Source organism: Salvelinus sp. IW2-2015, linkage group LG4q.2 (genome assembly GCF_002910315.2).
Source record: "Salvelinus sp. IW2-2015 linkage group LG4q.2, ASM291031v2, whole genome shotgun sequence".
NCBI lineage: Eukaryota > Metazoa > Chordata > Actinopteri > Salmoniformes > Salmonidae > Salvelinus > Salvelinus sp. IW2-2015.
Genome location: NC_036843.1, coordinates 8,026,761 through 8,050,821, shown reverse-complemented (window position 1 = coordinate 8,050,821; position 24,061 = coordinate 8,026,761). Strand labels below are relative to the sequence as shown.

Below are 24,061 nucleotides of genomic sequence, written 5' to 3'. Positions count from 1 at the left end.
GCCGTGAAGATTGTTTCTAAATAAAATGCAAGTGTCTCACCAAGCAAAAGCCACCCCACACCATACACCTCCTCCTCCATTGCTTCAAGTGTTGGGATCCACACAGCGAAAAATGATGCAGGAGTCATCCATTCACCCTTCTCTGCACTCCAAAATACTAAAAAGTACATGCTTGTTGGATATGGAACTAAAAATCTAAACTTTGACACATCAGACCGAAGGACAGATTTCCACTGGACTAATGTCCATTGCTCGTGTTTCTTTGCCCAATCAAGTCTCTTCTTATTGTTTGTCCTTTAGTAGAGGTTATTTGCTTCAATTCGACCATGAAGGCCTGATTCACGCAGTCTCCTCTGAACAGTTGATGTGATGATGTGTCTGTTACTTGAACTCTGAAGCATTTATTTGGGCTGCTTTCTGAGGCTGTTAACTCTAATGAACTTATCCTCTGCTTCAAGTAACAGACACATCTCAACATCAACTGTTCAGAGGAGACTGCGTGAATCAGGCCTTCATGGTCGAATTGAAGCAAATAAACCTCTACTAAAGGACAAMAATAAKAAGAGACTTGATTGGGCAAAGAAACACGAGCAATGGACATTAGTCCRGTGGAAATCTGTCCTTCGGTCTGATGTGTCCAAAGTTTAGATTTTTAGTTCCAACTGCTGTATCTTTGTGAGATGCAGAGAAGGTGAATGGATGATCTCTGCATCTGTGGATCCCACCTTGAAGCATGGAGGAGGAGGTGTAATGGTGTGGGGKTGCTTTGCTGGTGACACTGTCATTTATTTAGAATTCAAGGCACACTTAACCAGCATGGCTACCACAGCATTCTGCAGCGATACRCCATCCCATCTGGTTTGCGCTTAGTGGGACTATCATTTCTTTTTCAACAGGACAATAACCCATAACACACCTCCAGGCTGTGTAAGGGCTATTTGACCAAGGAGAGTGATGGAGTGCTGCATCAGATGACCTGGCCTCCACAATCACACGACCTCAACCCAATTGAGATGGTTTGGGATGAATTGGACTACAGAGTGAAGGAAAAGCAGCCAACAAGTGCTCAGCATATGTGGGAACTGCTTCAAGACAGTTGGAAAAGGATTCCTCATGAAGCTGGTTGAGAGAATGCCAAGAGTGTGCAAAGCTGTCATCAAGGCAAAGGGTGGCTACTTTGAGSAATCTAAAATATATTTGATTTGTTTAACACTTTTTTGTTTACTACATGATTCCAWATSTGTTATTTAAWWGTTTTGATATCTTCACTATTATTCTACAATGTAGAAAGAAAAACCTTTGAATGAGTAGGCGCGCCCAAACTTTTTACTGGTACACACACACATATTTTTACTATACACACATATACATACACATGTATATATGTATACACATACACTACAGTTCAACAGTTTGGGGTCACTTAGAAATGTCCTTGTTTTTGAAAGAAAAGCAAAAAAWTTGTCCATTAAAATAACATCAAGTTGATCAGAAATACAGTGTAGACATTGTTCATGTTGTAAATGACTATTGTAGCTGGAAACGGCAGATTCATAATGGAATATCTACATAGGCGTACAGAGGCCCATTGTCAGCAACCATCACTCCTGTGTTCCAATGGCACGTTGTGTTAGTGAATCCAAGTTTATAATTTTAAAAGGCTAATTGATCATTAGAAAACCCTTTTGCAATTCTGTTAGCTCAGCTGAAAACTGTTGTCCTGCTTAAAGAAGCAATAGAACTGGCCTTCTTCAGACTAGTTGAGTATCTGGAGCGTCAGCATGTGGGTTCGATTACAGGCTCAAAATGGCCAGAAACAAAGCACTTTCTTCTGAAACTCGTCAGTCTATTCTTGTTCTGAGAAATGAAGGCTATTCCATGCGAGAAATTGCCAAGAAACTGAAGATCTCGTACAACGCTGTGTACTCCTTACAGCAAGCGCAAACTGGCTCTAACCAGAATAGAAAGAGGAGTGGGTTACACAACTGAGCAAGAGGACAAGTACATTAAGTGTCTAGTTTGAGAAACAGATGCCTCACAAGTCCTCAACTGGCAGCTTCATTAAATAGTACCCGCAAAACACCAGTCTCAACGTCAACAGTGAGAGGCGACTCCGGGATGCTGGCTTCTAGGCAGAGTTCCTCTGTCCAGTGTCTGTGTTCTTTTGCCAGTCTTAATCTTTTCTTTTCATTGGCCAGTCTGGGATATGAATTTTCTTTGCAACCCTGGTCATTATGGCCAAACAGTTCTATTTAAAAAAAAAATCAGACCAGAGGACATTTTCTCCAAAAAGTACGATCTTTGTCCCCATGTGCAGTTGCAAACCATAGTCTGGCTTTTTTATGGCGGTTTTGGAGCAGTGGCTTCTTCCTTGCTGAGCGGCCTTTCAGGTTATGTCGATATAGGTCTCGTTTTACTGTGGAACCTGTTTTCCTCCAGCATCTTCACAAGGTCCTTTGCTGTTGTTCTGGGATTGATTTGCACTTTTTGCACCAAAGTACGTTCATCTCTAGGAGACAGAACGCGTCTCCTTCCTGAGCGGTATGACGGCTGCGTGGTCCCATGGTGTTTATACTTGCATAATATTGTTTGTACAGATGAACGTGGTACCTTCAGGCGTTTGGAAATTGCTCCAAGGAAGAACAGACTTGTGGAGGTCTACAATTTTCTTTCTGAGGTCTTGGCTGATTTCTTTTGATTTTCCCATGATGTCAAGCAAAGAGGCACTGAGTTTGAAGGTAGGCCTTGAAATACATCCACAGGTACCCCTCCAATTGACTCAAATTTGTCAATTAGCCTATCAGAAGCTTCTAAAGGCATGAAACTTTCTGGAATTTTCCAAGCTGTTTAAGGCACAGTCAACTTAGTGTATGTAAAACGTCTGACCCACTGGAATTGTGATACAGTGATTATAAGTGAAATAATCTGTCTGTGAACAATTTTTGGAAAAATTACTTGTGTCATGCACAAAGTAGATGTCCTAACACAACCTGCCAAAACTATAGTTTGTTAACAAGAAATTTTGTGGAGTGGTTGAAAAACGAGTTTTAATGACGCCAACCTAAGTGTATGCAAACTTCGACTTCAACTTATATATACAGTGGGGAGAACAAGTATTTGATACACTGCGATTTTGCAGGGTTTCCTACTTACAAAGCATGTAGAGGTCTGTAATTTTTATCATAGGTACACTTCAACTGTGAGAGACGGAATCTAAAACAAAAATCCAGAAAATCACATTGTATGATTTTTAAGTAATAATTGCATTTTATTGCATGACATAAGTATTTGATCACCTACCAACCAGTAAGAATTCGGCTCTCACAGACCTGTTAGTTTTTCTTTAAGAAGCCCTCCTGTTCTCCACTCATTACCTGTATTAATGCACCGTTTGAACTCGTTACCTGTATAAAGACACCTGTCCACACACTCAATCAACAGACTCCAACCTCTCCACAATGGCCAAGACCAGAGAGCTGTGTAAGGACATCAGGGATAAATTGTAGACCTGCACAAGGCTGGGATGGGCTACAGGACAATAGGCAAGCAGCTTGGTGAGAAGGCAACAACTGTTGGCGCAATATTAGAAAATGGAAGAAGTTCAAGATGACGGTCAATCACCCTCGGTCTGGGGCTCCATGCAAGATCTCACCTTGTGGGGCATCAATGATCATGGGAAGGTGAGGGATCAGCCCAGAATATACACGGCAGGACCTGGTCAATGACCTGAAGAGAGCTGGGAACCACAGTCTCAAAGAAAACCATTAGTAACACACTACGCCGTCATGGATTAAAATCCTGCAGCGCACGCAAGGTCCCCTGCTCAAGCCAGCACATGTCCAGGCCCGTCTGAAGTTTGCCAATGACCATCTGGATGATCCAGAGGAGGAATGGGAGAAGGTAATGTGGTCTGATGAGACAAAATAGAGCTTTTTGATCTAAACTCCACTCGCCGTGTTTGGAGGAAGAAGAAGGATGAGTACAACCCCAAGAACACCATCCCAACCGTGAAGCATGGAGGGGGAAACATCATTCTTTGGGGATGCTTTTCTGCAAAGGGACAGGAGACTGCACCGTATTGAGGGGAGGATGGATGGGGCCATGTATCGCGAGATCTTGGCCAACAACCTCCTTCCCTCAGTAAGAGCATTGAAGATGGGTCGTGGCTGGGTCTTCCAGCATGACAACGACCCGAAACACACAGCCAGGGCAACTAAGGAGTGGCTCCGTAAGAAGCATCTCAAGGGCTCCCGGGTGGCGCAGTGCCAGAGAGTCTCTGCGCAGGTCTCTGGGTTCGCCCAGCTCTGTCGCAGCCGGCCGCGACCGGAGGTCGCTGGGACGACGCACAATTGGCATAGCGTCGTCCGGGTTAGGGAGGGTTTGGCCGGTAGGGATATCCTTGTCTCATCCGCTCCAGCGACTCCTGTGGCGGGCCGGGCGCAGTGAGCGCTAACCAAGGGGCCAGGTACACAGTGTTTCCTCCGACACATTGGTGCGGCTGGCTTCCGGGTTGGAGGCGCGCTGTGTTAAGAAGCAGTGCGGCTTGTTGGGTTGTGCTTCGGAGGACGCATGGCTTTCGACCTTCGTCTCTCCCGAGCCCGTACGGGAGTTGTAGCGATGAGACAAGATAGTAATTACTAGCGATTGGATACCACGAGAATTGGGGAGAAAATGGGATAAAATTATTTTTTTTAAGAAATAAAGAAGCATCTCAAGGTCCTGGAGTGGCCTAGCCAGTCTCCAGACCTGAACCCAATAGAACATCTTTGGAGGGAGCTGAAAGTCCGTATTGCCCAGCGACAGCCCCGAAACCTGAAGGATCTGGAGAAGGTCTGTATGGAGGAGTGGGCCAAAATCCCTGCTGCAGTGTGTGCAAACCTGGTCAAGAACTACAGGAAACGTATGATCTCTGTAATTGTAAACAAAGGTTTCTGTACCAAATATTAAGTTCTGCTTTTCTGATGTATCAAATACTTATGCACCGTACATTTTACTTTACAAGCATTTCGCTACAACTGCAAAAACATCTGCTAAATGTGTATGCGACCAATAACATTTTACTTGAAATTTTCATTCTCACTTGTTAGTCTAAGTGTATTCTTTGTGAGGTATTGTCTAATTGAAACAAGGGACTTGATTGAAATGACAGCATATCAGCAACACAGATAACAAATGTAGCAAAAAGGTGGTCCATTATCTCTATCTGCAWCCATTATGCCTGTCCATTTCCTGTCTGTGGTCATTGTGTGGGATAGAAAAGTTAGGTAAACAGAGGGGCCTCTATTTGGGTCTTAATGGACTAAACCCCTGGAGGTGAGATTCATTATGGCTCTCCAGATGACCCAGACAGTAATGCACCCTGATGAAACTGAATTCTGCCCCGCTCTCTGCCATATACTGACAGTAATCTAGTAAAGGTTTTCACTACAGAAACTCTCTTAAAAAAATTCCTCTCTCCAACCTTTCTGAAACTGTGGCTGTCCTAATGTGTGAGTGGAGAACCCCTAGAGGGGTATGACAAAAGAGTGACAGTGTTATATAGTTATGATATTAGTGGTGGGAGAAGTAGGGAACATAGCAAAAAAGCTATCAGAACAATCTTTTTTTTATTTGTTTAATCTCTCATAAACACATTGTTTACATCCCTTAGATCTACATTATACACAGCTACAGGAAAAACAACAATCCTGTCAGAGTCCCAGCCAAAGACTGATCATAACACAGACTATGCAGCCTGCCAAAAGAAAACAAAGCCTTCACTAATCCTTTTATACTGGCTCCTCTGTGAGCCTCTAGTGAGAAGCTGAGTTGTCTGGGACCGTACATCCTCCCAAATAAGCAAATTGTGTTTGTGCGACGTGCATGAGTCTGTGTTGTTACCAACTCAACATCTATCTCAGTATCATGACAGTAAATATGAAATCTGCAAGCCATTTCAAGTGCGCTACAATTGAGGTAGCACATCAAATTGCCCAGATTACTTTATTTAATTGGACCAAAATCCAAAGGGTTAGGATGGGTAATGCTAAAATACAATAATGTTAAACATTTTGTTAGAGTAAAATAGACTAACCTCACAAATTAAATGTAAATCAATATTGGCAATACAGTCCACAAGTAATTGACTGATATTGATTGGATTACTGATATGTGAATGTCAAGTGAATCTACAACACAGTTATGTAGCTAATCGCAAGCATTAAATTATGCTAATGCAACCCCATAATGTTACTCATAGTATAGCCATTTAGAAGAAATCTATAACTATACTTGACAGATTACTGTGTATTACACTAGATTAGCAACATAAATCAGGGTTTCTTCTTAGTCTCTTTGTAAGACAGGTACAGTGCATTTGTAAAGTATTCAGACCCCTCGAATTTTCCACATTTTGTTACGTTACAGCCTTATTCTAAAATAAATTGTATTTTTGCCCCTCATCAATCTACACACAATACCCCATAATGACAGTTTGGCAGGGCGGCCAGCTCTAGAAAGAGTTGGTTGTTCCAAACTGCTTCCATTTAAGAATGATGGAAGCCACTGTGTTCTTGGGGACCTTCAATGCTGCAGAAATGTTTTGGTACTCTTCCCCAAATCTATGCCTCGACACAATCCTGTCTCGGAGCTCTACGGACAATTCCTTAGACCTCATGGCTTGGTTTTTGCTCTAACATGCACTGTCAACTGTGGGACATTATATAGACAGGTGTGTGCCTTTCCAAATCATCTCCAATCAATTGAATTTACCACAGGTGAACTCTAATGAAATTGTAGAAACATCTCAAGGATGATCAATGGAAACAGGATGCAACTGAGCTCAATTTCGAGTCTCATAGGCAAAGCGTCTGAATAAATATGTAACATTTCTACAAACCTGTTTTTCGTTTTATCATTATGGGGTATTGTGTGTAGATTGAGGACATTTTTTAAATTAATCCATTTTAGAATAAGGCTGTAACGTAACAGAACTTGGAAAAATGGAAGGGGTCTGAATACTTTCCGAATGCACTGCAGGGTTGCAAAATTCTTGTAACATTCCAGAAATTCCCTGATTTTAGAGAAATCCTGGTTCGAGGATTACCGGATTTAATTGTTATTACCAGTGGCGGTAAACGTACCCAATTGTCATACTTAAGTAAAAGTAAAGATTAGGGATGCACGATATATCGGTACACATATTGGAATCGACCGATATTAGTTAAAAATGCCAAAATCGCCATCGGCTTGATGTCTAGTTTAACGCCGATGTGCAAAACCGATGTCAAAGCTGACATGCATACCTATATAACTCAGGTAGATGACGTAATGCCGGCACAAAAAATATAGCGCTACACAGCATTCCTAACCTAGCCCACAATGTCTGCTGTGTGTATCGAGCAGTCATCAAGTCGAGCAGTCATTTGAAAGAGTAAGAAAATTTCAGCGAGACACCTCAAAGGCGAAATTCATTGCCCTTGAACAACAACCGTTCTGTCGTGGATGATCTTGGCTTTCGCCGACTGGTCGAGCACCGGTACACACTACCAAGTAGCTGCTATTTTTCAGATGTTGCCCTACCGGAGTTACACAGTATTGTTGAAACTCACATCACTGCTATTAGCTTCACGAATGACATTTGGACCAGCGATGAGTCTGACAGCACAGTGTGTCGACGAGGATTTCGTACTGAGGAAAGCCGTATTGCATGCTCAAGAATGTGCTGGTTCTCATATCGCTAATGCCATTTCAATGGCATTTGAGAACGTGTTTGACACTTGGAAACATGAATACTCTTAGCTCCATTCAAACAACTGACTCGAGAAATAATCTCAACTGCATCTGCAGCAGACGTGATACTCTGTCAAGGCATTGAAATGCCTGCTCAAGAAAAATGCCAACACAGACCGTTAACTTGGAAAAGTACTCTACTAGAGGCTGTGAACAAGCGATTCGGTGACATTCTCTCTGAGCCTCTACTGTGTCGCCACCATGCTCGATGCTAGGTACAAGGACCGCTACTTCGATGCAGACAAGAAACAGGGTTTACGTGAAATGTTAAAGACACGGCTGGACAAGATGGAAATGGACAGTGACAATGCACACCGAGGAAGAGAGGCCACGGACAGACAGAGCTGAAACTTCACTGCTTGACATGTATGATGAAATCCTGGTTCAGACTGAAAAAATGGAAAAGGAAACAGCACAGCAAGTAAGTGAAAGAAATAGGTATTTATTATGTTTTACTGTTAATGGGGACATACGTAAATGCCAACAAAATAACTTTTTGGTCAGTGTGTGTGAGTGTTTCAACTATTTAACTGTACTAGAATGCTTAAATGGCCGCTAAAATTTTAAACATTGGTTATCGGTATCATTTTTTTTGGCAAGGAAATATCTGATATCGGACAAAAATGTCATATCGGTGCATCCCTAGTAAAGATACTTTAATGGAAAATGTTTCAAGTACAAGTGAATGTCACCCAGTAAAATACTACTTGAGTAAAAGTACCGAAAGTAAAAGTATAAATAATTTGAAATTTCTTATATTAAGCAAACCAGACTGTACCATTGTCTTGTTTTTAAGATTTACGGATGTCTAGGAGCACACTTCAACATTTCGGACACCACTTACAAACAAAGCAAGTGTGTTTAGTGAGTCTGCCAGATCAGAGGCATGAATTAGAAAAAATGTCTGTCCTGCTAAGCATTCAAAATATAACAAGTACTTTAGGGTGTCAGGGAAAATGTATGGAGTAAAAAGTACATTATTTTCTTTAGGAATGTAGTGAAGTAAAAGTTGTCAAAAATATAAAGTACAGTACAGATACCCCAAAAAACGACTTAAGTAGTACTTTTAAACTTTTTTTTTTCTTCTTTTTTTTATACTTAAGTACTTTACACCACTGCTTATTCCCTCATAATTCCAGCAATCTCCCAACCAGGATTTCTGGAAAACCAGGGCACTTTGGGAAAGTTACTGGAATTTTGCAACCCTAAAGACAGGTAGTAGTGTTTGGATAAGCCTTCTCTTTGTAATCCTGCAGAATTCCAAGAATACTGTCCAGCCTCTTAAAAGGTATAGTACACATCTTTTAGAGTGACTCCAAGAAATATTGATGCCAGCCCCTGCAGTCTCACGTCGTCGTCCTCTTGTTTTTCTTAGTTGCCGTGTAAATACTGTAGCTGTGCGGTGCTCTTTCCTGTCATACATATCATGGCACTCCTTGGGGAAACGGAGAGCAGATTGATAATTTAACATACTAAATACTTCATACATGTGCTGCTCTGCAGAATGGCAGAAGTTTATACAAGATTTATCTAGGTCATGTTTCAAAAAAACCATGACAAGCACACAGGGACGAACTTCACTTTCTTGTAAATCATTGCATAGATATGTGGCCATAGTAGTAGTAGTTGTATTAGTATTGTGCAGTACCTGAAGCAGCGGTTGCAGTAAAGATCCCCATCACAGGTGTGACAGAGGATGGAGGTGTCCTGGTTACAGATGCAGCACCAGGGAAGCTCATCCTCATCACTCTCTGAAGCCTGACTGGCCAGGGCAGCTGCTGGGGTCCTCGATGATGAACACGCTAGAACTGGTGTCTTAAACATAGATCAAACAAATATATACTTAATTGTGTGCTTTTACTGTCCGTTTTATTTGTGGGATTCTTTGGCTGTGTTTACACCGCCACCCTAAGAACTCAAATCTGATTTTATTTCAATATCTGATGTTTTTTTCTGACTGTCCTCACTAAGATTTTACATGTGACCCATATCCAATTTGTGCATTCACACTGATGTAGCCTTTGAAGTAGCACAGATGCAATGCACATTTACTGGCACTGTTTTGTTATTGGGAGTGGTTTTTATAGTAACATCAGGTTATGTGAAAAATAACACACACAAAAAACACGTAGGAGCAAAACAATATCTGATCTGAGCATCCAGACCCAGGTCGCATATGGAGGATCGGGATTGAGGTCCACATATGGAGGTGGTATGAATCGGAAGTCAAAATATCCGATTCCATGTGTTTTTTTTCCGTTTACACAATAGGGGCAAAATATGATAGGTATCAGACATGCAAATAATTGCCTAAAGACATGAATTGGGCTTCCTGTGTAAACGCAGCCTTTGAAGTGTATGTGTTCAAAAAGGACTGCATAATTATTACCTGTTTCTTGTGGGCAGCTGTCATTTCTGTGTTCTTTGGGCCACTGTGCTCAGGAGGTATGTTGTAGCCACTGGCCTCATCCAATGCAGCTTATTCCGTGAGCTGGGAATGAGTTAAAAACAGCAGCCTCTTGTGGTTATGAAAAGTAGCACTATCTAAAATTAGGTTGGGATGCATCCCAACCAGAGTATGTGAGCGGAGTTGAGCGGTTGAAAGTCCTGCTCATAGCTCATGGAGTGGTGCTTGCTCACGGCTCCGGCACTCTATGTCCTTTCCTACTGCTCCACTAAAAACCACTCCAGGCACACAGGGGGAAAAAAACTCACTCTAAATTTTCTCCATTCATTAAAATCACAATTTAACCAACACCCATCTATTTTTGTGACTACCTGGACCTACCAATTGATTTTGAAGTATTGAAACCAAACCACATGGATTTGAATGAAAAGTAGTTGAATAAACATGAAAAGGTGAACRTATGAAGCAAACATAATTTCAAATAGGCTACATGTCATATTAAACAGCATATAAACACTCTAAATAGGTCAGGAGCCAGACAGGGAGCTTAAGAAAGAATGAAAATGAATTATTTAGGGTATATTATTTCAAGGCTATAGCCTACAAAGAAATACACAATAGGCTGGTAGGGACATAAAGCGTGCAGCATTTAAACCACATTTCGTTGTATTAAATCATTAGTCAATAAATTGCGCATATAGGCTGAGACTTACTTAGAATTAAATACAAATTAAACTAAAAATGACTTAAGTGCATTTGAATTCATTTTTAGAAGTCAATGGTGCTTGGCAAGGCGGCCAGCAGCGAAGAATATCTTCTCCAYACTTGCAGAGCCACTGGGGATGCTAAACACCCTTTTGGCCACTCTTGCCAGGCAGAGATGCAGATTTTTATATATATGTAGGCCTAAAGGTTTTTAGGCAAAATAACCCAATCCAAACAGAAAGCTCATTGAACGTTGAAATATGCCAGGCCTAATGGACCACAACGATGGCCTATTGTATAGATAATAGAACAAAAATGAATAAATAGTTTGAGATCAGATTTTTTCTTTATAAATACTTTGCTACAATGACAGTTATCTACCCACCTCGTTCCTTTCTTTTAGCATGTGCACGTAGTAAGTACATCATCATACTTTGGGATAAATTTATTTTCAGATTCCACAATGATTCTTTAGTTGTGGACACTACATCACCACACTCCCTGTCTTGCTCTTGGTCCTCATCTTTTTAAGTCACCTTGATTTAGCACCTGTGTGTTTCATCAGTTTCTTTATGAAAATATTTWGTGAACTCCATGACAGTAGCTAAAGCAAAGGGCTATAGCAGCACACAAGTAGACTACAAATGCATGCTGGGCCTGGCATGCCCTGAGCTTGTGAAGTGAGCCCTACTGGAGCGAAATTGGAGCGGGCGAGAAGGCCGACGCACCAGCCATTGGGAATCTCGCTCCACACTCCAGTMAAATTGGGCACGCTCCACTCCTAGCTCTGCTCACATACTCTGATTGCCACCATGGGTAGGAATGTAAAAGAACAAAGGCTCCTTTGAGATAGTGCATTTTCAAAGTAGGTTCTTCTTTTAGTTACGGACCTTTTTCAGTATCCTCGTCATGGCCTCTTCCTCAGTCTTGTCCTCGCTGTCAAGGTGTTGGAAGTCCTCCATGGTGTCTGAAACACAACACGACAGAACACTGTTACAGCACAACATTAGAAAACATGTCACAACACATATGACATCACCTGGTTGTTGGGTGTCTATGGCAATTTCCTCTAACAAATGAGTGATCAGATCATTGGCTGGTGTACCTGCACAGAGCCACAAAACTAACTTACTGCAACAATCGGGCTTCATTAAATGTTTTAATTTTAAATGTAACCTTTATTTAACTAGGCAAGTCAGTTAAGAACAAATTCTTATTCACAATGWYGGCCTACACCAGCCAAACCCGGACGATGCTGGGCCAATTGTGCGCCGCCTTATGGGACTCCCAATCACGGCCGGTTGTGATAGTCTGGATTCGAACCAAGGTGTCTGTAGTGACGCCTCTATCATTGAGATGCAGTGCCTTAGACCACTGCGCCACTCTGGAGTCCAGACCTCCAGACCTGAAGGATTTGGATTCAGCATGAATATGAGGTCAAACAGCGGCAACACAGCAAGTTTTAGTCTAATATGTGTACTCTAAAGCTAGGACTCACAGGTGGAGGGGCTTGGGAGGGAGGAGGTCTTCCCTGTAACAAGGCTGCCAGGCGGTCCTCCATCTCCCCTGCAAAGGGCACAGGCTCGATGGGAGCCTTCAAAGGCAGCCAGACGAGATTCAATAACTTTTTCTGACGGGATGGACTCCAAACAAAAGGTGGGCACAGGTATACGTTCAGGTATCAGTAAAGATATAGCCTATTGGTACATAGTGTGTTAAGACAGTGCTCAGTGCTGCTGAGTGTTCACTTCGTTTAGTGTCAGTTTGTTTAGTGTCAGTTTGTCCTTTATTTAAAGGGGGAGATCAAGCTGTTATAGGCCTATTTCTATTTTGCCCTGTTTATCAAAAGTGTTGGGAAAACTTGTCAATAATCAACTGACTGGCTTTCTTGATGTCTATAGTATTCTCTCGGGTATGCAATCTGGTTTCCGCTCAGGTTATGGATGTGTCACTGCAACCTCAATGATGTCACCAATTGCCCTTGATTCTAAGCAATATTGTGCTGCTATTCCATTCCATTCTTGTGGGCCAGCTAAGGAGTATTGCTGTCTCTGGCCTGGTTTGCTAACTACCTCTCTCAAAGAGTGCAGTGTATGAAGTCAGAAAATCTGCTGTCTCAGCCACTGCCTGTCACCAAGGGAGTACCCMAAGGCTCACTCCTAGGCCCCACGCCATTCTCAATTTACATCATCGACATAGCTCAGRCAGTAGGAAGCTCTCTCATCCATTTATATGCAGATGATACAGTCTTATACTCAGCTGGCCCCTCCCGGACTTTGTGTTAAATGCTCTACAACAAAGCTTTCTTAGTGTCYAACAAGCTTTCTCTACACTTAACCTTGTTCTGAACACCTGTAAAACAAAGGCCATTTAGTTTGGTAAGAAGAATGCCCCTCTCCCCACAGGTGTGATTACTACCTCTGAGGGTTTAGAGATTTCACCTCATACAGTACTTGGGAGCATGGCTAGACGGTGCACTGTCCTTCTCACAGCACATATCAAATCTGCAGGCTAAAGTTCAATCTAGACTTGGTTTCCTCTATCGTAATCGCTCCTCTTTCACCCCAGCTGCCAAACTAACCCTGATTCAGATGACCATCCATATAGATCGGCAGGTAAGGGTGCTCTCGAGCGGCTAGATGCTAGATGCAGACCTCATCCTCCACATACAACACCCGTTCTGCCAGTCACATTCTGTTAAAGGTCCCCAAAGCACACACATCCCTGTGTCGCTCCTCTTTTCAGTTCGCTGCAGCTAGCGACTGGAACGAGCTGCAACAAACACTCAAACTGGACAGTTTAATCTCAATCTCTTCATTCAAAGACTCAATCATGGACACTCTTACTGACAGTTGTGGCTGCTTGTGTGATGTATTGTTGTCTCTACCTTCTTGCCCTTTGTGCTGTCTGTGCCCAATAATGTTTGTACCATGTTGTGTTGCTACCATGTTGTTGTTATGTTGTGTAGCTACCATGCTGTGTCGTCATGTGTTGCTGCCTTGATATGTTGTTGTCTTGGGTCTCTCTTTATGTAGTGTTGTGTTCTCTCTCTTGTTGTGATGTGTGTTTGTCCTATATTTATATTGTATTTATTTTTAATCCCAGGCCCCTGTCCCCACAGGAGGCCTTTTGCCTTTTGGTAGGCTGTCATTGTAAATAAGAATTTGTTCTTAACTGACTTTCCTAGTTAAATAAAGGTTAAATAAAAAATAAATCAATAAACTTATTAACCCATCTGTACTCATTTTTTTTTGTAGTTTCCAGGAGAGGACCATCTTGACCCATTATTTTGGTTTTCTCCAGTGACTAAACATTATTCAGTGAGCAAGCAAAACCAGTCCATCAAATATCATGATTACTGCATAGTCCTACTGCTTTCGTGCAAAGCTACATCATAACTCCACCGTGCGAGATTCACATGACATTGCTTGCAGACCTTCTGCTGGGTGTTACCAAAGCTAGGCAAAACTGCGTTGAAAGTCAGGCAATCCGAGCAGTTGGGCAGTTCTTACTGCCCAACTGTAAAGAATGACACTCAAAACATAAAACAAGACGTTTAAACCTGTACCAGATGATTTGACAATGACATGAAGTAAAAAAAAAATATATATATATACTGTATATATATATTTCACCTTTATTTAACCAGGTAGGCTAGTTGAGAACAAGTTCTCATTTACAACTGCGACCTGGCCAAGATAAAGCAAAGCAGTTCGACACATACAACAACACAGTTACACATGGAATAAAAATATCCAACTACAAAAACGTAAAAGGAGTAGGGTAGGGGGCACAAACAAACCTCCTTCCTGAAGAGAGTGAACTTTGATGAACAACAATAACAACGGTTGTCCATTTTGCCGCATTTAGTAATTATATTTATGTTTCTAAGACATCGCTCACTGTCTGTACCGGAAGTTGTTGGTATAGTCAGTGAGCGCGCAGGAGCCATATGACATGGTAAATKTAGTCCTAATGTTGAAACGTAAGGGTACTTTTGGGATACGGGGTGGAGTATTATATTTGAGTGGTTTTAGAGTCCGCCGTAAATAATTGACATTTGATAAAAAATTGTTTTCATTTTTCAAACTCGTTTCTTGTTTAGGATTACACGTTTGAACACGTCATTGGGCTTGACCATCCAATCAGCGTTGTCCAAATTTTCTCAMGGTTCCGTTCAAAATTCAAAATATACAGAGGAAGTGAAATTATGCTGCATTCAGAACAACTGGGAAATCGAAAAAACACGAGRTTAAATCATGRCGTCAGTGATCTTTAKGTCGTAAAGTCTGAGCTCTAGGGAGAGACCTGAGTTCCCGAAATTCATGACCATTCAAATCGATTTTTCCCAGTCGGAACGATTCTTTTCTCCGAGTTCCCAGGTGTATTGAACGTACTGAAGTAGGAAGTCTGAGATTTCCGAATTTCCAGTTGTTTTGAACGCGACATGAGCAACCAGCAGGAAAAAGGACAAGACGTAGTGTTATTGAACTATGGCAAAACAAAAATAGTTGTAAATGAAATATATAGCTATTTACTAAACRGGGTAAGATCTCTTTGATATAACGTTAGCCTAGTACAATTTGTAAACCCAGCTTTGTAGTAACGTTAACTAGCTACTATGGCTAATAATGCTAACGTTAGCTAGCTGTTTTATGTTGTGTAGCTAACTTGCTACTGAAGYTAGCTAGTTAAGTGCTTTTGCAAAAATGCTATAATATCGGAGAGACCGCAAGGTTTACAAATATCCGCTGTCGAAAACCAAATGCAAGTCTAAAATCAAGTGGAGAATGTCTTGCTTTTTTTTTTTTACAGTGGACAAATTGCCTGATTGAGCTGATGAGAAGGTAATAATCATTTCAACGTCATAGGCGAAGGTATACATTACAAAGATCTATATATAACTAACCCAATATAGTTAATCGGTGTCGTTTACAATGGGAACAAATGAAGCAAGTAGGTGGGCAAAGTGAAGAACGTGCTAGCGAGATCCTATTGGCATGTAGCAAGTATTTGCATAAATGTCCTGTGACGACGTGTGTGCACAAACTCAATTCGACATTGCACTCCTAAACAATGCAATTTAAAACTTTGGCAAAGCTTCAAGTCTATAAAACCTATTGCACTGTGTTCGTAACAGATGCTAGATTTGGGAACAGAAATGTATTGATCAGATGTTTCATCAATGAGAAAATTATCAGAATGTCTGCCCAGATTCACCCAAATTGTGTTCGAATACTCATACTAACTGTACTATTTGTGACTAAATTGAGTATGTAGTATTCTTATTGGTCATAGTATGGATATAGTTAGTAAGCCAAAAGTTCCAGGATGTCAAACTAAATTCGCCAAAATACGTCAACACCCAGCGTTGAATATGGTGTCATTAAATTGTTGCCAGCAGCAGTCTCCAACTTTTTGGATAACATGAAAACAGCCTAACCAGCTCTGCTAGGGCGAGCAAAATGGTCGGAGTGAGGTGTCATTTGTGTCTGGAAGTAAAAAAAAAAAAAAAAAAATGTGTCTGGAAGTAGCTAGCCAACGACGTTAGCCAGTTAGCTAGGGTGCTTGACTGCCGTTGTGAGTCGGATTAACCCTACTCCTTGGCCAGAGCGTCATGAACACTCCGAGGGCGAAACGCTCTGAATTTGCGAACGGATAATCTGACAACGCTCTGAATTTACGAATGCCAGAGGGCACTCCAGTTACACTGGACACATGAAACACTTTTTTTCTGATAACTAGTTCATTGCATCTGCCGTGGAGCCCAGTTTCATAATATGACCATATTTCCCAGCTGCTTGMCATCGTTTTGAAGTAATCGCAAAAAAACGCCTTATTTTAGGGCATTTTTCACCCTGCCAACTCCTATTAGTTCTATTGAGCACCAACTCGCCTTCCGAACGTTCTATTCCCAGTTTATTGTTCTATGTCACAATGCCTGCTTCGCTATTGTTGGCAATGAGACCTGCTCACATTGTTTATAGTTCAAATGTGAACAACAACAAAAAATTACTCATGGAACTCTGAGGTCRTTCCATTGTTTCCTGTAGGGRAAATATAGGCATGTCTGTCTATTTCGCCAAATATCTCGCAATGTGTATATTTCGATTTTTTTTCAAGTCGGAYGTCATTTTAATCATGAGACTCTCCTCTTTCTAATTATGTAAGTCTGGGCAGCGAGCTCGGATGTCATSAAATGCTAGCCCCAAAATACTTTTTGCCCTTGGAACACTGAGCTCCCCCCATTGTTTTCCTATGGATATTTCGCCAAATGTCTCACAATGTGTATATTTAGATTTTTTTCAAGTCGGGCACATTTGGGCGCATTTGGGTGCGAGAAAACGTTCCAAGGGATGCTTCAGCTTTATAGCCCATGTGACTTGTCTGGGTTACCTTTTCTGTCTGTGTCATAGCCTTAACTGGTGGTAACTTGTGGAATAGACACTGACTGGAATGCAGTTTTAACCAATCAGCATCCAGAATTAAACCCACCTATTGTGTAATGCGTGACACCTTGCTTGCTACTTGCTTTGTAAAGCATTACAAGTTGTCCAAGATGTCATTGAGTGGCTTTACATTGTTTGTGTTTGTCTGAACATCAGACTGTTAGCATAGTTACCAGCTGGCATGTCTTCACTGACATTTTCTACCTCTTCCTGACCCAGTGTGTAATACCCACATGTTTCAAGCAGACAACCGTAGTCCCTGTGCCCAAGAACACCAAGGTAACCTGTCTAAATGACTGTCGCCCATAGCACTCACATCTGTAGCCATGAAATGCTTTGAAAGGATGGTCATGGCACACATCAACACCATACACCCTGGACCCACTCCAATTCGCATTCCGCCCCAACAAATCAAATCAAACTTAATTTGTCACATGTGCTGAATACAGCAAGTGTAGACCTTATAGGGAAATGCTTACTTACAAGCCCTTAACCAACAGTGCAGTTCAAGAAGAGTTAAGAAAATATTTACCAAATAAACTAAAGTAAAAAATTATAAAAAGTAACACTAACATAACAATAACGAGGCTATATACAGGGGGTACCGGTACCGAGTCAGTGTGCCGGGGTACAGGTTAGAGGTCATTTGTACATGTAGGTAGGGGTGAAGTGACTATGCGTAGATAATAAACAGTGAGTAGCAGCAGTGTACAAAACAAATGGAAGGGKGGGTCAATGTAATAGTCTGGTGGCCATTTGATTAATTGTTCAGCAGTCTTATAAGCCRTAAGAAGCTGTTGTGTTGTGAGCAAACTTAATGATGGTGTTGGAGTCGTGTTTGGCCGCGCAGTCGTGTGYGAACAGGGAGTACAGGAGGGGACTAGGTACACACCCCTGAGGGGCCCCTGTGTTGAGGATCAGCGTGGCAGATGTGTTGTTGCCTACCCTTACCAGGATCCAGTTGCAGAGGGAGGTGTTTAGTCCCAGGGTACTTAGCTYAGGATGAGCTTTGTGGGCACTATGGTGTTGAACGCTGAGCTATAGTCAATAAACATCATTCTCACATAGGTGTTCCTTTTGTGTGGAGTGCGATTGAGATTGCGTCATCTGTGGATCTGTTGWGGCAGTATGCGAATTGGAGTGGGTCTAGGGTATCTGGGAGGATGCTGTTGATGTGAGCCATTGCCRGCCTTTCAAAGCACTTCATKGCTTCCGACGTGAGTGCTATGGGGCGGTAATCATTTAGGCAGGTTAACTTCGCTGCCTTGGGCACAAGGATTATGGTGGTCTGCTTGAAACATGTAGGTATTACAGACTCAATCAGGGAGAGGTTGAAAATGTCAGTGAATACACTTGCCAGCTGGTCTGCGCATGGTTTGAGTACACGTCCTGGTAATCCATCTGGCCCCATGGCTTTGTGAATGTTGACCTGTTCATGTTGGGTTGTGTAATGTCATGGAGGTTTTGACGTTCAATAGATTTCAATCTGTTATGATTTTTTACTTTATATTGCCTGTTTGTTCACAGGTAATTCACTAAGGCTACAGTTAAACGGCCCAACAGCCCCTGCCAACAGTGGTCTAAACAGTCGCCTTGGGATCTTTGATGAGAACAAGGCTGCCAGTGCTGGACCCTCTGAACCAAAGTTGGAATCTTGGATGGCCCCACCCCCATCGAGATCTAAGGAGAATGAGAAATGKAGCAACGCAAAGGTATGAGACACGCAGTAATGGGACTTTTTATGTGATGACATGGTGATGTGACCATTTGTAAGCAAATTTATTTGACATCATTTGTGTGTGCTCAATTGTAGATGCCTATGAAGTCCAGGTTTGGTCACAGTGTTGTGGCTCCGCCCAGCAAGCCAAACTTCCAGCCCTTTGTGGAGGAGTCGGATCAGCCTCCAGCCATGTAAGTGTTCACTGAGATCATCTTATTTTGCTGCCCTCATTCATTTAACTTTTCTCTCATAACTGAATGAATTAATGCCTGTGGCATCCCAAAGCAAATATCWGTTTTTCTATTTAAAGAAATGTAGATCTAGCAATAAATGATTTTTAAACGGGGTGACTAAAACCCAGCAGTAACCCCAAGGTGTATTCATGTGGCATCGTTTGTGTCTTCTCCAGTTGTGTTCTTAAGGTTTTAGTTATTTGTTCTGGCACCTTCCTCCAGGACACTGTAAGATCAACCCAGCAGTGAATTCGGTGTTGTCTGCACAAAAGCCCTGCAGGGATGAGACTCCTCTGAAGTGACTGCAGCAACAGCAACATCAGCAGCAGGAAGAGGGGAAAGCTCAGAAGCAGAGCATGTATTGCAAGGACCTGTTGCTCAGTGTCGCCTCCGAGTTCTGCTTTTAGGAACTGAGGACAGAAAGCTACCACCAGAAGAAGGCCTTGGAGTCAGGGGGCAGTGTCAAGGAAGAGCAAGGCGGCTCTGGTCTTCCAAACTGACACCTTTCCACCTGGACATTGACATGACATTTCCATGTTCAGATTGTTTTGTATATAGAAGGTAGCAGACTGTCAGTATCATCAGTTATGTCTTTGTTGTCTTTTGTCATGTATGTATTTTACTGTTTGTGATGTGTATATATAAACTGCAGTTGGTACGACATAGGTCTCACCAGTCATAGCCATAGATCACTATCTAGGCTCTGGGCCACACAGTATCCCAGAGGGAAAAATCATCTAATGTAATTGGATTGAAAAGAGTTGTGTGAGAAAATGGTGCTATGATTTGAGAACTGAAATACTGGTGGTTGTTGTTACTGCATATCCTTGGATATTCTGCAATAATTGGCAGTTGAGACTGTTCTGTATTTTTTTTTTTCATGGCAATTCACTACAAAACCGTATTCTACATTTTACATTCATTCCACTAATCCATTATGTTTGGAAAAGGGCTTTAGATAACATGCCATGTTCCGTCTGGTTCCTCTCTCCATTATTTCTTTGTCTTCTTCACGTTACCTCTTAGGAATTAAACTTTCAGTACACCACGTGGTGAAGGCAGGGTGTACCAGGGTGTACTTGTCCATGACAAGGCTCAATTCACATTATAGCTGTCACTGCTGTATATATTGGTAAAAATGTCCCCCCAAGGCCATGTGGTGATAGTGTTAAATAAATGTGAAATAATGGTGATGACTCCTGTGATAATCTTTGCCTGATTAACTGGAGCCTGTCGTATAAGTCACTATCAGTAGAGGGCATGCAAGAGGAGCTCTGGATGGGAGAGGCACTGCAGACCACGAAGTTCAAATATGGGTTACTTTGCATGTTTTTCATCTRATAATGTTATTTGAACCTCATTGAATATGAGAGCAAAGGGTATACTGCTCTACACATGTTCTTGCTGAAAGCTAAAGTTGTAAATAACAAGAAACGAGCTGCACCATAAACTATCTCAGTTCACCATATTTAATGCAGCCACTTGGATATCTTAATTATTCAAATGTAATTATTCCATTCTCTAACTGGAGGGTGTTAYGTTGTATTTTTCTGTTATGAAAACTGCCAACAATGATATAGCTACTTGAAGTATTGTATTACAGTCAGAATCTTTATCGTTAACTGTGCTGGGCCCGGTTTCCCAAAAGCATCTTAAGGCTAAGTTCATCGTTAGAACCATTAAGCTAAATGGTTCGAACAATGTTTCTAACGGAGCTCAATGGTTCTAACGATGAACTTAACCTTAAGATGCTTMTGGGAAACCGGGACTAGATTTTCTTAATTGTTGTCCAATGAGGTTCAGTCGGTCCCCACTGGTATAGTTAACAATAAGGCCAGAGGGGGTGTGGTTGATGGCCAATACAGCACTTAGTCGTGGTATTATGGCCATGTACCACTAGGGCTGCACATTTTGGGGAATATTCAGAGGTGGAAACTTTCTGTGGGAATAAATGGAAATATATGCAAATTAATATTAATACAATTTAAATGTAGAGGTTTTTTGCATTGGATATATTTACCATATCATATGGAGACAGAAACATTTGACCTTATCATAAGTAGACATATTTACAAATGATTAAATCCTATCAATAGAAATTTTAAAAAACGATTTAGTTACGAATTGAACTTTATTTAAATWGGTTGACTCTTCACATGGGATGATTTCACTGAACAACAATATAAAGGGAATATGTCAAATGTGAAATGATAGTCTAGAAACTAAAGCTTTGATTCTCTTCCTCTTCTCCCTGRACCTCCTCAATGTCCACCTCTTGAACAGACTCTGAGGCCTCATCTTCACTGTCACTCTCCAACCTTGTTAAGGATGGCTCGTTGTCAGGCTCAAAAACCMTCAAATTTGCCAGGATGGCTACCAATTTTTCAACCCATGTATTGGTCAGCCTGTTGCGTGCTTTGGTGTGTGTTCCCAAACAAGTCCCTTACACCAGGTGGCTGATGAGATATGTTGGCACGACTGCCATATTGCATCTCCATCCCAAAGCCCTTGCTTGGAAGTGTACTTCGACCAGACTGCCAAGAACATTGCCCTCATCCATGCCAAGGTGGCGAGACACGGTAGTGATGACAACATAGGTCTTGTTGATCTCTGCCCCAGACAGGATGCTCTTGCCAGCATACTTGGAGTCCAACATGTACGCTGYGGYGTGTATGGGYTTCAGGCAGAAGTCTTCACGCTTTTTGATGTATTTCAGAACTGCAGTTTCCTCAGCTTGGAGCAACAGTGAAGTGGGCAGGGCAGTATGGATTACTTCTCTTACATCTGCAAGCAGAGTCTGAACATCAGACAGGATGGCATTGTCTCTCTCAATCCGTGCAATGGCTAATGTTATAGTTTTCAGGAGTTTCAGGCTGCTTACCACTCTCTCCAAAAATACATCATCCAGGAGGATCCTCTTGATGGGGCTGTCCATATCGGCAGAATGTGATATGGCCATTTCTTGGAGAGACTCTTTCCCCTCCAGGAGACTGTCAAACATGATGACAACACCACCCCAACGGGTGTTGCTGGGCAGCTTCAATGTGGTGATATTATTCTTCTCGCTTTGCTTGGTGAGGTAGATTGCTRATATAACTTGATGACCCTTCACATACCTAACCATTTGCTTGGCTCTCTTGTAGAGTGTATCCATTGTTTTCAGTGCCATGATGTCCTTGAGGAGCAGATTCAACCCATGAGCAGCACAGCCAATGGGTGTGATGTGTGGGTAGGACTCCTCCACATTAGACCAAGCAGCCTTCATGTTCGCAGCATTGCCTGTCACCAGTGCAAATACCTTCTGTAGTCCAAGGTCACTGCTTTCAGCTCATCTCCAATGTAGAGACCGGTGTGTCTGTTGTCCCTTGTGTCTGTGCTCTTGTAGAATACTGGTTGAGGGGTGGAGATGATGTAGTTAATTATTCCTTGCCCACRAACATTCGACCACCCACCAGAGATGATTGCAATACAGTCTGCTTTCTCTATGATTTGCTTGACCTTCACTTGAACTCTGTTGAACTCTGCATCCAGCAAATAAGTAGATAAAGCATGTCTGGTTGGACGGGTGTATGCTGGGCGAAGAACATTCAGAAATCTCTTCCAATACACATTGCCTGTGAGCATCAGAGGTGAACGAGTTGCATACACAGCTCGAGCAAGACATTCATCAACATTTCTCTGACTACGTTCCTCYATTGAGTCAAAAGAACTTCTAATTTCAGGAGGACCATGAGCTGTTGCTATCGATAAGGTGCTGATTCATCCTTTTCACCTCGAATAGAAGTAGATGGACTTTTGTCAGAGGTTGCTTGTTGTGAGCGCTGAGGGAACTTTATGCACTTGGCCAGATGATTCTGCATCTTTGTTGCATTCTTCACATATGATTTGGCTCAGTATTTGCAAATGTACACAGCTTTTCYTTCTACATTATCTGCAGTGAAATGTCTCCMCACATCAGATACTGCCTGTGGCATTTTCCTGTGAAGATTAGAAGAAAAAAATCGCAAATACAATTCCATGTACAGATAAATAGCTAAGCAGTTAGATTAAACAACTCCTTTCTGAGATAAATGTTTTAAAATGAAACATGTATGGAAACAGGTGAATTAACACTCCTCAGTTAGCAGGCTCAAGCAAGCTAAAACCCACATGGTAGCAAAAACKAACTAGCAGAAATTGTTAACAAGTTAGAAATGATTTAAACACACTTTGCTGTAGCCTACTATTTACTAGTTAACAAAAAATAATGTATGTCATGTAAAATATATTCACCCCACCCAGTATTGTAATCAAAACTTACCAGAAAGCATGTAGTCGTTGGCTAAGACCGTGTAGTAGTGTTGACTCAATAGCATCTCATTAGTGTGCAAGATCTTGAGAATCAGCTGTACATGTGATGGAGGAGTGCACTGCACATGTGATGGAAGAATGCAGAGGGTTTAACCAAAATATGCCACAAGACCTATAATTACCTTATGTGTATCCCACAAAAAAGGTTCACTGTTAAGCTAACTTTTTTGATGAATTTAAGCAAAATTCCCCAAATTCCAGGGCATAACTTCCCATGGATTTTTTTAAATCTACACRCAATACCCCATAAGTGAAAACAGGCTTTCAGAAATTTTGGGAAATGTATAAAAAATATAAAACAGAAATACCTTATTTACTTATGGATTCAGACCCTTTGCTATGAGACTAGAAATTGAGCTCAGGTGCATCCTGTTTCCATTGATCATCCTTGAGATGTTTCTACAACTTGATTGGAGTCCACCTGTGG

The 24,061-nt window shown here is 41.7% G+C and overlaps 1 long non-coding RNA gene and 1 pseudogene across 3 annotated transcripts; one reads left to right on the top strand and one right to left on the bottom strand.

Annotated features, from left to right (window-relative positions):
* Positions 1–5,587: 5,587 nt before the first annotated feature.
* LOC111963219 (abscission/NoCut checkpoint regulator-like) lies at positions 5,588–14,818 on the bottom strand (annotated as a pseudogene).
* A 193-nt stretch (positions 14,819–15,011) lies between these two features.
* Positions 15,012–20,473, top strand: LOC111963217 (uncharacterized). 3 transcript variants are annotated; one of them, XR_002877236.2, is made up of 5 exons: positions 15,016–15,428; positions 15,698–15,729; positions 18,859–19,043; positions 19,145–19,242; positions 19,507–20,473. It is a non-coding gene; the product is annotated as an uncharacterized lncRNA (long non-coding RNA). The 3 variants fall into 3 exon arrangements; XR_011479776.1 differs by having other exon boundaries at positions 15,012–15,729; positions 19,461–20,473; XR_002877235.2 differs by having other exon boundaries at positions 15,024–15,729.
* Positions 20,474–24,061: the final 3,588 nt, after the last annotated feature.